The sequence below is a fragment of the Temnothorax americanus genome, unplaced genomic scaffold, assembly GCF_048541705.1.
Source record: "Temnothorax americanus isolate GAGA-0224 unplaced genomic scaffold, ASM4854170v1 Scaffold12, whole genome shotgun sequence".
NCBI classification, from domain to species: domain Eukaryota; kingdom Metazoa; phylum Arthropoda; class Insecta; order Hymenoptera; family Formicidae; genus Temnothorax; species Temnothorax americanus.
Genome location: NW_027509253.1, coordinates 4,140,396 through 4,153,997, shown reverse-complemented (window position 1 = coordinate 4,153,997; position 13,602 = coordinate 4,140,396). Strand labels below are relative to the sequence as shown.

The window sequence follows — 13,602 nt, the reverse complement described above, 5'->3', positions numbered from 1 at the left end:
CTTATAAACTGTAATGCTTGTGACTCTTGCCGACCTAAGTGTTCACAGCGCGCCGCGCCGAACCGAATATTCCCGCCGTGTAGCCTTTCTGCGCGCTGCACCAATTATTTTATTTCTATCCAGCATTTACTTTTCAATGCACGCAATTATTTTAAACACTCGGAACGACTGCTGAGACCCTCCATGTCTGATTGTTTTAAAGTTTTAAGTTTGGATTTGCGAGTCGCGAAAGACGGGAGTCTTTAAAAGTCCAAGACTTCATGGTAGAGAGCTGGAAGTTATTAATTTACCTGCATTCTAAATAACAGTACATAAATTTTATAATATGTGTACTATATTTATATTATCCAATATAGTGTGTGTAGAAGAGAAGATGGTAATATGGGACCGTGCTGATAATATGGAACCCCTCAATATCTCAAAAACACTGTACTTTAAAGGTGACAGCTAGAACTTGTTTATTATAGGTCTCCCTCTAGATATCTAGACGATAAGAACGCTAGGTTCATTAATTCCTTAATGGCGGTAGATTAATTAACCTATTTCCCTTTTGTCAATTTCCAAACGTTTGAAAGGTACGTAAAACTTTGTTTATTTGTAACTGTTCATGATTAACAGGTAACTTTTAAAGCCAGAGACATTTAATATATTATATAATTTATATTTAATGTAATACACACACACACACACACACACACACACACACACACACACACACACATACACACACACACACACACACACACACATATATACATATATATATATATATATATATATATATATATATATATATATATATATATAAATTATCTAATATAATATATAATCTATATATTCTATATATTCTATATAATCTCTCTCTCTCTCTCTCTCTCTCTCTCTCTCGCTCTCTCTCCTCTCTCTCTCTCTCTCTCTCTCTCTCTCTCTCTCTCTCTCTCTCTCGCGTATATATATATTATATATATATATATATATATGGTATTTTATGTTTAATAAAAAGAGATTGATCGGAGAAGTTGGTGACTTCTTCTTTGTTTCCATTCGATCACAAAAACTGTCACGTATTGACACACACGGTTTTGTCTCCCGTATCAATCTGCTAATGATATCGTCAATTTAATTTCGCCGATTTCAATCGCAACGTTTCCTGGCTCATCGTTTTCGAATGCAGCGAGTCTTTGTTTGTAGATCACGATTAGTTGGCACTTTGGCCATCTTCGAAACATATTCTATCTCAAAATCGATCTTTTTTCGAATAGTTTTTCTCAAACAATATTGTTTTATATAATTCTATTTAATTCACAATGTGTAACGTCCTTTCCTTTACAAATAAATGTGTGTGTGTGTGTGTGTGTGTGTGTGTGTTAGGTTTGTAGATTCTACATAGATAAGTTGTACTAGAAAAATAGTTTCTCTCCGTATGTATGTACGCGCAGATAATCTTCAATAAGCTGTATGATGAACAGCCTTCGCATAAAAGACTCGCGGCGCAACGGAGTTATAATGCCCGTTCGTTTACTAAGAGGATGGAGACTCAGATTTCTCGCGGTTTTCCTTGTAATTTAGCCCCTCCCGCAGCTATCACGGGCGGAGAAAGAAGCGAGATATCGAGGTCACGTGCATTTCAGCCCGGAGCCGGTTACCGATCTCGCGATCGCGAGAAAGGGGTAAAGAAAGGGGTGAAACTAAACTAAAGGGGCGGAGGAGCGGGGTGAGGTACAGTTGAACAGGGGGTCCGGTATTCAGGCAGGAAGATGGGATGCGGCAGTTAAAAGCCGCGCACAGTCTGCAAGTTTCTGGCGCGATGGCGATACTCACGAGCGATTTGAGATTTAAGGTCGACTCGACGCCATTCATCGCTAAAAGCCTCGTATCTGCGCGGCTGTCGGTTTTAATGATTAATACAGCTCGTCGCTCAAGGATTAAGTCGCAGTAAGATAGGTGACTTTAACGCGGAGAAAAAGGGGGAGGCAGAAGGAGTCGCGCGAGGGATGAAAGGATCGACTGAATCGAGTTACATTTTTACATTGACCTAAATTTCATTCCCAAATCGTATGGATCTCAAAAGCGTTCACGGTGCCGTGAAGTCGAGATAAAGGATTTATTACGAAACAAAGTTAGAAAACACAAGGATAATTTGCGAACTTGTCAATCTAAATCTGATTACGCAATTATTTAGCATTGAAAAGTAGGGGATAGAAATTTTCGCAAATTAGAGAACGCTCCGAGAGAATCTTAGAAAACAAGAAGTGAAATTAAGAATTTGCGGAGGTGAAGTAACTCATACATGCGCAATTTTCTTTCCCGTTTCGCGTTTCGTCTAATGAACCAATTTTTTCTCCGCTATATATAACCTCGTTCGTTTCTATATTTTCTAAATTCTTAATTCGAAAGGACGATACAAATTAGGTATAATACAGAGGAGCTACGAAAAAAAGTCAGAAGTTTACGGAATTGCGCGCGAAGCCACGCAGCTTCTCTCCCTCTCGCGCGCATTCACCCTCGTTACTCCGCTCAAGCTCATCATTTCTATGGTGTCGCCGAACTGAACCCGCCGTAGCTGCCGCCACCTGATAACAACGTGCCGGGCATCGGGCGAAAATAAAAATACGAGACGCGGCTTTTGTTCGGCCGCGATGAGTCCGAACAATTCCCGTCCGCCCGTTTAATCGCGACGTCCATTTATACAGCGGGGAAAAGGGAAAACGGGTTGAAGAAAAAAAAATAATTGCGAACGAAGCAACCGGGGATCACCGGCTTCGTTCGGAAGAATCGAGCGATCTCGCTCCTTTGTCCGGCAGGATGCTCCTTCCATCGCCGCGGTATTGTTCATAATCCTCGACGCGAAAGCGCACGCCCGAGTTTTTTTTTTACGACCGCCAATTGTCGGACTGCATTTCGCACGTCGCATCCTCCGTCGAAGCGGATTAAATCGCCGCACGTAATCCTGTCGCGAGCACCTGCCAATCCGTCCCACATTTCGCTAATTAATCTCGCTAATTATTCGTTAGTTGGGCTCGGCAGCAAGGGCAAAAAGCGGTCGCTTTTTTCAAGCTGAGCGCGCTCACGATGATGACGCTGACTAGCCGCAAGAATAATCTTTTTCTCTTTTAATTTTTAAATAATTATAAATCTTTTTAAACATTAATATACCTTGACAAAAAATTGCCTTTTCATTAAATTGCATCACGATAAATTATTGACAATACCTGATATATTGATCGTGCATTTTAGATAATGAGATAATAATTGTAAACAAGAAATCAGGTAATAATTGATAAATGCAATAAAATTATATTTTTAAAAATCCACATAATTTTATACAAATACACGTATGCTTCCAATAAATACCCGTTTAATAAATTATTGGTATGCAGTTTCCCAAGAAGCTGCAGATACTGCAGATAGTTCTTCGAGTTATTTCTGCGCCGAGACAAAAACTGTTCTCACATTTGGAATGCAAATACAGAGAGAAGCAAGCGCTTATTTCTGTTCAACGGTTAATTGGTTTACAGCGATTGCAAACTTATTTAGTAGCGGCAAAGTAAACTATTAATTAATATTCCCGTTATTTCGCGTTTTACATCGCGCCGACCGAGACAGAGAGCCTCCTTTATTAATTCAATTCATGGACGACTAATCTCCGAGAAAATCAACATTTATATTTTCTGATAAATAAATCCCACGAAAGGGCGCACCCGAACGACTTCAAGTTTGTTAATTAGATCACAACGATAAACTCGAGACGCTCGCGCGCGTGCGGGGGGGAGGATAAACTCTTAATTAATTAATTAATTAAAAGAACTCTCCGGCGTGGTAAAAGATCCCCATCGGTCGCTTTCTTTTCAAAGTTTCCTCAGGACCAAAATCACTTAAATGGACATTATTTGCGCGTTCACAGTTGACGGAGCGGCCAGATATTTGCAACTAATCAATGTAATTGCACAGCACACGAATCCATTTAGTTGATAAATTTTCGGCGTTAAAGAAATTAAAACTCATATCGCACTCGCGCGACAATACGCACTGTTTTCTGTTCATACAATTTTATATCCCCCGCATGAAATCGTACAAGGATTGTTAACAAGCGTTGGAAACAAAAAATAAATTGATAAAGTTGCATAAAACAGCATGAAGCTGTATCAAAATTATGTAACAAAATTATATAACTAATAATTATAAACGTAACAATAAAATATTTTGCAAAAGCGTAATTTTCATGATGAATTAATAAACACGGAATGAACTCGCAGTTACACATTAATTAGTTAACATTTACTAGGTGTATCGATATGCGCGGGATAAAACGAGTGTTTATTTCGTTATTCATTTATAACGGAGAAAGGAATTTACTCGTTAATGTAACCAACGCAGAAGTCGTGAAATGTTAAATCAATTTCCTTCGTTATCACTCGAAACGACGAATTCGCTTCAGATGTATAATCATCAGATGCGGAACAAAGTGCTAATTAGAAGGTTCTTATTTATCATTCACGTCACAAGGAAAGATTTATCGGAGAAACAGTAGAGAGATAAGCTATTAATAATCTTCCGGGAACATCAGCGAGTGCAACAAACAATTTACATTACGCAACTCCAGACGGAGAAACGTAGAAATAATTGCGGTGCATTCTCCTATCTAGAGAGCAATATTTCTTGTATATGTTCCTCGTCTTGTATCTTATTACTCATCTGTCGCTTCGTATCAAGTACGATAAATAGGGCGGCTCCACAGCGCATTCTTAACAATGCACTTTGCCTGTTCCTGTTAAAACCGCGGTACTTCATAATCGACTGGATTTCTATCAAAGTGATGGCCCCGCTAATCTCCGCGCGATAATCGCGGCGACGAATTAACGGGTCCTCCCGCCCTTCCGTCAATTACCATAATTAATCGGCGATTGATTAATGGTGACACGTGGAATAACGCGTCGCGACGTCCGAGCGCGTCGATTGTTCGTACCGGGGGCGATTAATCGAGGCCCCGGCCCGAATTTCCCTCCTTTCCCCGGCCAGCCCGAAAGGATAATTTATTTACCGGAGCGGCTCGTTAATAAATTAAGACCGGCGTGAAAGCTTAATGAAACGTCTCGCGATGTCGCTCGAAGAATTACGAGCTTTTCCTTTCTCTTCCAGGCTCTCTCTTTCTCTCCGCGCCGCGCCGAGAGACCGCACAAAAAGGATTCCGCGACCGGTCGGCAAGGATACTCGCGATTACGACCCCGAAAGATACGTTTACCGGTTTTTCCGAGAAAGAGATAATCAATCTTGTTGAAAAAAATAAATAATTTTACGAAAAAGAGAGAGAGAGAGACACGAGCGAAACAAAGCCTCTATAACATTTTCTAAAACACGCCCGACTCTCTCGATATCAAGCTTATAATAGACCATCAAGCGCGCGCGTCATGAAACAGAAGCCAATAAATTCGACGGGTTCTTCGCAATGCGTCCTTCCATAAACGTGCTCACGCCAGCCGCCGCGCCGTGTATCCTGGCCGGCCGAGGAGTTCCGTGAAGTTGGCACCCGACTTTAACAAAATGAATTTTTAAAAAAAGGAAATTGTAGCATTTTCTTTGTAGTTGTTTGTAGTAACAATAATTTCGTTTGTAGTTTTACCGATTTTGCAAAAACAAAGATTTTCAAAAATCACTCTTGCCTAAAATTGAGATATTTGAAATTCGCTTGCGCTATGTGTTTTAGAATCGTTTGTAGTTGTTTGTAGTAAAAATAATTTCGTTTGTAGTTTTATCCATTTGGAAATAATGAAAAATTAAAAAAATCACTCTTACTCAAAATTGAGATATTTGAAATTCGTTCGCGCTATGTGTTTTAGAATCGTTTGTAGTTGTTTGTAGTAACAATAATTTCGTTTGTAGTTGAATAATATAAAAGTTACAACGTATTTGCAATATACAAATAACGTATTTATCTCAATTTTAAAGATATCTCGAACCCGCTTGCGCTATGTGTTTTAGAATCCTTTGTAGTTGTTTGTAGTAACAATAATTTCGTTTGTAGTTTTACCGATTTTGCAAAAACAAAGATTTTCAAAAATCACTCTTGCCTAAAATTGAGATATTTGAAATTCGCTTGCGCTATGTGTTTTAGAATCGTTTGTAGTTGTTTGTAGTAAAAATAATTTCGTTTGTAGTTTTATCCATTTGGAAATAACGAAAAATTAAAAAAATCACTCTTACTCAAAATTGAGATATTTGAAATTCGTTCGCGCTATGTGTTTTAGAATCGTTTGTAGTTGTTTGTAGTAACAATAATTTCGTTTGTAGTTGAATAATATAAAAGTTACAACGTATTTGCAATATACAAATAACGTATTTATCTCAATTTTAAAGATATCTCGAACCCGCTTGCGCTATGTGTTTTAGAATCCTTTGTAGTTGTTTGTAGTAACAATAATTTCGTTTGTAGTTTTACCGATTTTGCAAAAACAAAGATTTTCAATAATCACTCTTGCCTAAAATTGAGATATTTGAAATTCGCTTGCGCTATGTGTTTTAGAATCGTTTGTAGTTGTTTGTAGTAACAATAATTTCGTTTGTAGTTGAATAATATAAAAGTTACAACGTATTTGCAATATACAAATAACGTATTTATCTCAATTTTAAAGATATCTCGAACCCGCTTGCGCTATGTGTTTTAGAATCCTTTGTAGTTGTTTGTAGTAACAATAATTTCGTTTGTAGTTTTACCGATTTTGCAAAAACAAAGATTTTCAATAATCACTCTTGCCTAAAATTGAGATATTTGAAATTCGCTTGCGCTATGTGTTTTAGAATCGTTTGTAGTTGTTTGTAGTAACAATAATTTCGTTTGTAGTTTTATCCATTTGGAAATAATGAAAAATTAAAAAAATCACTCTTACTCAAAATTGAGATATTTGAAATTCGTTCGCGCTATGTGTTTTAGAATCGTTTGTAGTTGTTTGTAGTAACAATAATTTCGTTTGTAGTTGAATAATATAAAAGTTACAACGTATTTGCAATATACAAATAACGTATTTATCTCAATTTTAAAGATATCTCGAACCCGCTTGCGCTATGTGTTTTAGAATCCTTTGTAGTTGTTTGTAGTAACAATAATTTTGTTTGTAGTGGAATAACTTAAAAGTTGCAATGTATTTGTAATAAACCAATTACGTATCTTTGTCAATTTTAAAGATATCTCGAATCCGCTTGCGCCATGTGTTTTAGAATCGTTTGTAGTTATTTGTAGTAACATTAATCTCGTTTGTAGTTTTATCCATTTTGCAAAAACAAAAATTTTTTAAAATCACTCTTACCCAAAATTAAGATATTTGAAATTCGCTCGCGCCATGTGTTTTAGAATCGTTTGTAGTTGTTTGTAGTAACAATAATTTCGTTTGTAGTTTTATCCATTTGGAAATAACGAAAAATTAAAAAAATCACTCTTACTCAAAATTGAGATATTTGAAATTCATTCGCGCTATGTGTTTTAGAATCGTTTGTAGTTGTTTGTAGTAACAATAATTTCGTTTGTAGTTTTATCCATTTGGAAATAACGAAAAATTAAAAAAATCACTCTTACTCAAAATTGAGATATTTGAAATTCATTCGCGCTATGTGTTTTAGAATCGTTTGTAGTTGTTTGTAGTAACAATAATTTCGTTTGTAGTTGAATAATATAAAAGTTACAACGTATTTGCAATATACAAATAACGTATCTCTGTCAATTTTAAAGATATCTCGAATCCGCTTGCGCCATGTGTCTTAAGGCCGGTTTTCACATGCAATGATTAGTGGCGCCAACTGACTGGCATTCATTGACGCCAGAACCAACTGGCAAACTCACAAGTGTTTACACAGTGATTGGCGTATAATATAGAAAATATTTAACATTTATTAAACACACAGTAAATGACAACAACCATTTAACCTCAAATTTTGAGGTTATATGCTTTGGCCAATAACTGCCAGTAAACGCCACGTTATACTAGCGCCAGTTTGCATCAAGTGTTTACACTTGCATTTTTACTGGCATTAGTCGACTGGCGCGGCCTGGCGCCACCAATCATTGCGTGTGAAAACCGGCCTTAAGAAACATGGCGCAAGCGGATTCGAGATATCTTTAAAATTGACAAAGATACGTTATTTGTTTATTACAAATACGTCGTAACTTAGAAATTATTCTACTACAAACGAAATTATTGTTACTACAAACAACTACAAACGATTCTAAAACACATAGCGCGAACGAATTTCAAATATCTCAATTTTGAGTAAGAGTGATTTTTTTAATTTTTCGTTATTTCCAAATGGATAAAACTACAAACGAAATTATTGTTACTACAAACAACTACAAACGATTCTAAAACACATGGCGCGAGCGAATTTCAAATATCTTAATTTTGGAGTAAGAGTGATTTTAAAAAATTTTTGTTTTTGCAAAATGGATAAAACTACAAACGAGATTAATGTTACTACAAATAACTACAAACGATTCTAAAACACATGGCGCAAGCGGATTCGAGATATCTTTAAAATTGACAAAGATACGTAATTGGTTTATTACAAATACATTGCAACTTTTAAGTTATTCCACTACAAACAAAATTATTGTTACTACAAACAACTACAAAGGATTCTAAAACACATAGCGCAAGCGGGTTCGAGATATCTTTAAAATTGAGATAAATACGTTATTTGTATATTGCAAATACGTTGTAACTTTTATATTATTCAACTACAAACGAAATTATTGTTACTACAAACAACTACAAACGATTCTAAAACACATAGCGCGAACGAATTTCAAATATCTCAATTTTGAGTAAGAGTGATTTTTTTAATTTTTCGTTATTTCCAAATGGATAAAACTACAAACGAAATTATTTTTACTACAAACAACTACAAACGATTCTAAAACACATAGCGCAAGCGAATTTCAAATATCTCAATTTTAGGCAAGAGTGATTTTTGAAAATCTTTGTTTTTGCAAAATCGGTAAAACTACAAACGAAATTATTGTTACTACAAACAACTACAAAGGATTCTAAAACACATAGCGCAAGCGGGTTCGAGATATCTTTAAAATTGAGATAAATACGTTATTTGTATATTGCAAATACGTTGTAACTTTTATATTATTCAACTACAAACGAAATTATTGTTACTACAAACAACTACAAACGATTCTAAAACACATAGCGCGAACGAATTTCAAATATCTCAATTTTGAGTAAGAGTGATTTTTTTAATTTTTCATTATTTCCAAATGGATAAAACTACAAACGAAATTATTTTTACTACAAACAACTACAAACGATTCTAAAACACATAGCGCAAGCGAATTTCAAATATCTCAATTTTAGGCAAGAGTGATTTTTGAAAATCTTTGTTTTTGCAAAATCGGTAAAACTACAAACGAAATTATTGTTACTACAAACAACTACAAAGGATTCTAAAACACATAGCGCAAGCGGGTTCGAGATATCTTTAAAATTGAGATAAATACGTTATTTGTATATTGCAAATACGTTGTAACTTTTATATTATTCAACTACAAACGAAATTATTGTTACTACAAACAACTACAAACGATTCTAAAACACATAGCGCGAACGAATTTCAAATATCTCAATTTTGAGTAAGAGTGATTTTTTTAATTTTTCATTATTTCCAAATGGATAAAACTACAAACGAAATTATTTTTACTACAAACAACTACAAACGATTCTAAAACACATAGCGCAAGCGAATTTCAAATATCTCAATTTTAGGCAAGAGTGATTTTTGAAAATCTTTGTTTTTGCAAAATCGGTAAAACTACAAACGAAATTATTGTTACTACAAACAACTACAAAGAAAATGCTACAATTTCCTTTTTTTTAAAATTCATTTTGTTAAAGTCGGGTGCCAACTTCACGGAACTGACCGAGCGGGCGCTTTTTTGCGACCGAGAGGAATATTTTCCCTGCAGGAGGACGAGAAAACGTGGGACCATTGTTCTGAACGGCGAGCGTGGAAAAGGGAAAAGTGGAAAAAGACGTAACGAACAGACGCGACCGAAGAAAATGGATCGACCGGTCATTTTGCCTCCTCCTTCCACCGTCCCGCCCTCCTCGCCGCCGCCGTTAGACGCTGAAAGGGTATACAGCCCCTTTTTTTTAGGGCTGCTTCTAACAAAAAGAGGGTACGCGGAGCAGAATTTTTCGGCCGGACTCTTCTTCTTTTTTTTTTAAGGCAGCTTCTCGTATCGACAGATCGACCCGAGAGTCGCGTGATGCGTTCGATGATGGTTAACTCGATCGCAGCAAAAAGGATAAAATAAAAAGGGAATAATACGCACGTACGTTAAAGGGAGAGAGAGAGAGAGGGGGGGGCATACGATGGAATTTATTGCAGTCGGTGCTCGGCGTTGAACTGGCGAATCGAACTAATAATTCGACCAAGCCGGAAATATCGGCGAAATGCAGACTTTTCACTTGCGCGAAATTATTTGCGCTCCGGGGATGAAACATTTTCATCCGTCGAAAAGGAACGTAAAAAGTATGCCGAATACGAGCTGCATCCACGTTAAAAAACATACAGGGGATACAGATTTAAGCTGTCGCATGTATTGAGTCTGCAATTCGATTGGATATTTCGCTGGATCGGAATTTCGGCTCGAATTGTAATTATCAGGAATCGAACAAAAAAAAAACGTATTTTGCGGAGTTATTAAATATTGAAAGAATTAATTACATCATTTCGCTGTTATCTGTAGAAAAGTTGCGTTTTTATTTAATGGCACGCGGAAGTAAAGCCATGATATTATTGTAAATATGATTACACGGCTCGCGTTTGCAGCCTCGCACAATTTTATGGACGTGCATTAATAACGCCGCCGTATAGCGCCCTCCTGGCATAATTCCATATTTTTATTACAAATCCGCGTATGCGTTGTACCGTGCATTACCACGAGTATCAACGACACAACGAGAACGGCTGTAGGGGAAAAATGTGGCGAGTCCTTCGATGCGCCAGTCCGCCGAGTGCACTGTATCTTTTACCCTAGTTTTTCCTCTCTTCATCTCTCCATTCCCTCTGTTTCCGTACCGCTGTTTCTCTCTCGACGCGCGATTTAATTTAAGTTTAATGCGAGCCGGCGCACGTAGTCACGTACACTCAACAATGGCGAAAGGCTTGGTGTCCAAGTATATAGAGAAACGCATCGGCGAAATTCACGCCGACTCTTTTCGAGCACATCCGGCGTCGTAACTTAATCTACCGGGTGTCTTGGAGATAAAACAAAAGCATGGAGTTTTGTGCCTGCAGGGATTTTTCTCGAAGGGGGTGCGACTCCTTAGCGTGTAATACGAATTGCCTCGAATTTATCGTTATTCGATACTTCCGTTGAGCCTGAAACAGACTCGATTTGAGACCACACAGTCGAAAGTTCCATAAAGTATACGGAACAGCGTGTCGTAGCGAATTGTCTTATTCGAGGTTTGTTATCAAGCAACTGGATAATAATCGTAATAATCGATGTGTTAATAAAAATAAAAATAAGACAAAGTCGGTCTGGCACACGCGTTTTTCATTGCACATACCCTGGGCACACCCCATATAGAAGCCGCCTAAGTTCACGACTATCGCTTTTATATACGAAACGCTTTCGATCGACGTCACGATACGGTGGGCACGTGAAGCACGTGCGCACCATGATAGCGTCGAATAAATATCCCGGTTGAAAAATGTCGGCGATTGGCGATCGTTGAATCGGCTATTTTCGCGATCATGAGCGGCGAGAGTTTGAGTCGGAATTTCCGCGAATGCACCTTATTCTCATTGATGCATTTTATTACCCTTGCTACTTTATATCTTTTATCAATTAACTTGCGGCAAGTCGTAGCAGTAATAATAATCTGACCAGTGTTCCGTTATCTCTTGAACCATTCACCTTCTAGATAAACGCGGTAACGGGTTTATGTCGCAAAAGCATGGATATCTTGTTAATAAGCATACTTATCAGGTTAATTGCGTTTATAAAAGTATAAACTCAAAAATGGCACGATTTTCAAACTATTTGAAAATTGAATTTATTATTTCGGCCGTGTCACCCTGAGTTCAAAAAGTTTTTCGGAGGTAAAAGTGGCTTTTATCGCCATCGCGCTCTATAATCGTTTCGCTTATAAACGTCCCCGTCGCGAGATAACCACTTCACGCGAAAATCTCGCGCGCTAATCCACGCGCCGGAAAAATCGCTAACGCGCGGAATGCGATTTTGTCCCGCGAGCGCGCGCGCGAGATACAATCGTGAGTGGCTCTTTTGATCAAAGGCGCAGAAGCTTTTTCACTAATTTGAAAAACACAGCTGCATTTCGACAGACTTTCGGCACGTAAATTAAATGCCACCCGAAATATTAACCCCCTTCAATTCCAGCTCGGGCGTGTAAAACATTTAATTTGAAAATTGATTAACCGTAGATTTCATTTCACCCTCGCGCACCGGTATTTTTGTCTGAAATAAATTAATATGATTAAATACATTTCGTACATAAATATATGTCGCAGGAAATCTGGGTTTCCTTTACTTTATTAGAAATATAGCGACATTAATTTTGACGCGAGATGAGAGAACCTGACGTTAATATTAATTAAATGTTGATGCGAAAAAATACCTCTGTCTTGATTTATTATCGTAATATTTACATGTAATACGCGTCTCTGATATTTTCCGATATTTAACTTTTGACGCGCGCCGCGAATATCCGACGCGAAAAATAAATCTACTCAGAAAACTGACGCGAACTACGAAATGACTAGCCAACTTTTCCACAATACCCTCTGTCAGACACCGACCCTTTTCGTTCCTATTCTTTTATTTCCAACACGTCGCTGCAATAGCCCCGCGCGCGCGCGATCCGATCCACTTGCAGCATTCGGTTGCGCCGTTATTCAATTCATCGCCGGATTCAATTACCTCCGCGCGCGCGCGGTAACGGTGAGTAGAGGCATTTCCCCTGCGCGCACGTGCGCGTGCACACCCATACACAAACGCGCACACGCCGCAATAATCTCGCTGTAAAACTCGGCCACGCGACCTAGATCAACATCCACCTAGTTTTCAACTTCGCCGACTAATAGAGGCGATCCCTCTTCGATCCGGCACCGCAGTAGGTACGCCGTGCGCCGTGGCGCATTGACGCTTCGCGTTACCTTCACACACACACACACGTACAACGTCTCGTAAAAATATTGACAAAGTTCTCTCTCGCGGCTCTCCTCGCGTCTAAGTGGTCCGATATCGCTACAACTTCCATCCTTAGCTCTCATTACCTCGGCGAACGAATGGAACGTTGTTATCGCAACTTAGAGAACGATTCGAACTTCGCGCGACACCGATGTTGACTTTATACTCTTGCGAAGGAGCAACATCGAAAATCACCGAGTTTCCAGTCATCGTTAACTTGTACGTGTAGTTCTTAACGATAAGAGGGTGCCGATTTACCCTTGTTTAACGCGAAATGTACACTTTATGCAGATCGCCCGGCTCGTGAGTACAGTATACGCCCGTCGGGAGTACACCGGACCGCCAACGTTCGGGAAAACAAGTACGCCCGTCGGGAGTACACCGGACCG

At 38.2% G+C, this 13,602-nt stretch overlaps 1 protein-coding gene across 2 annotated transcripts in view; it reads right to left on the bottom strand.

Moving 5' to 3' along the window:
- LOC143893254 (uncharacterized) overlaps positions 1-13,602 on the bottom strand; it is a 126,248-nt gene that overhangs the window by 41,793 nt on the left and 70,853 nt on the right. The gene's annotated exons all lie outside the window — the stretch shown is intronic.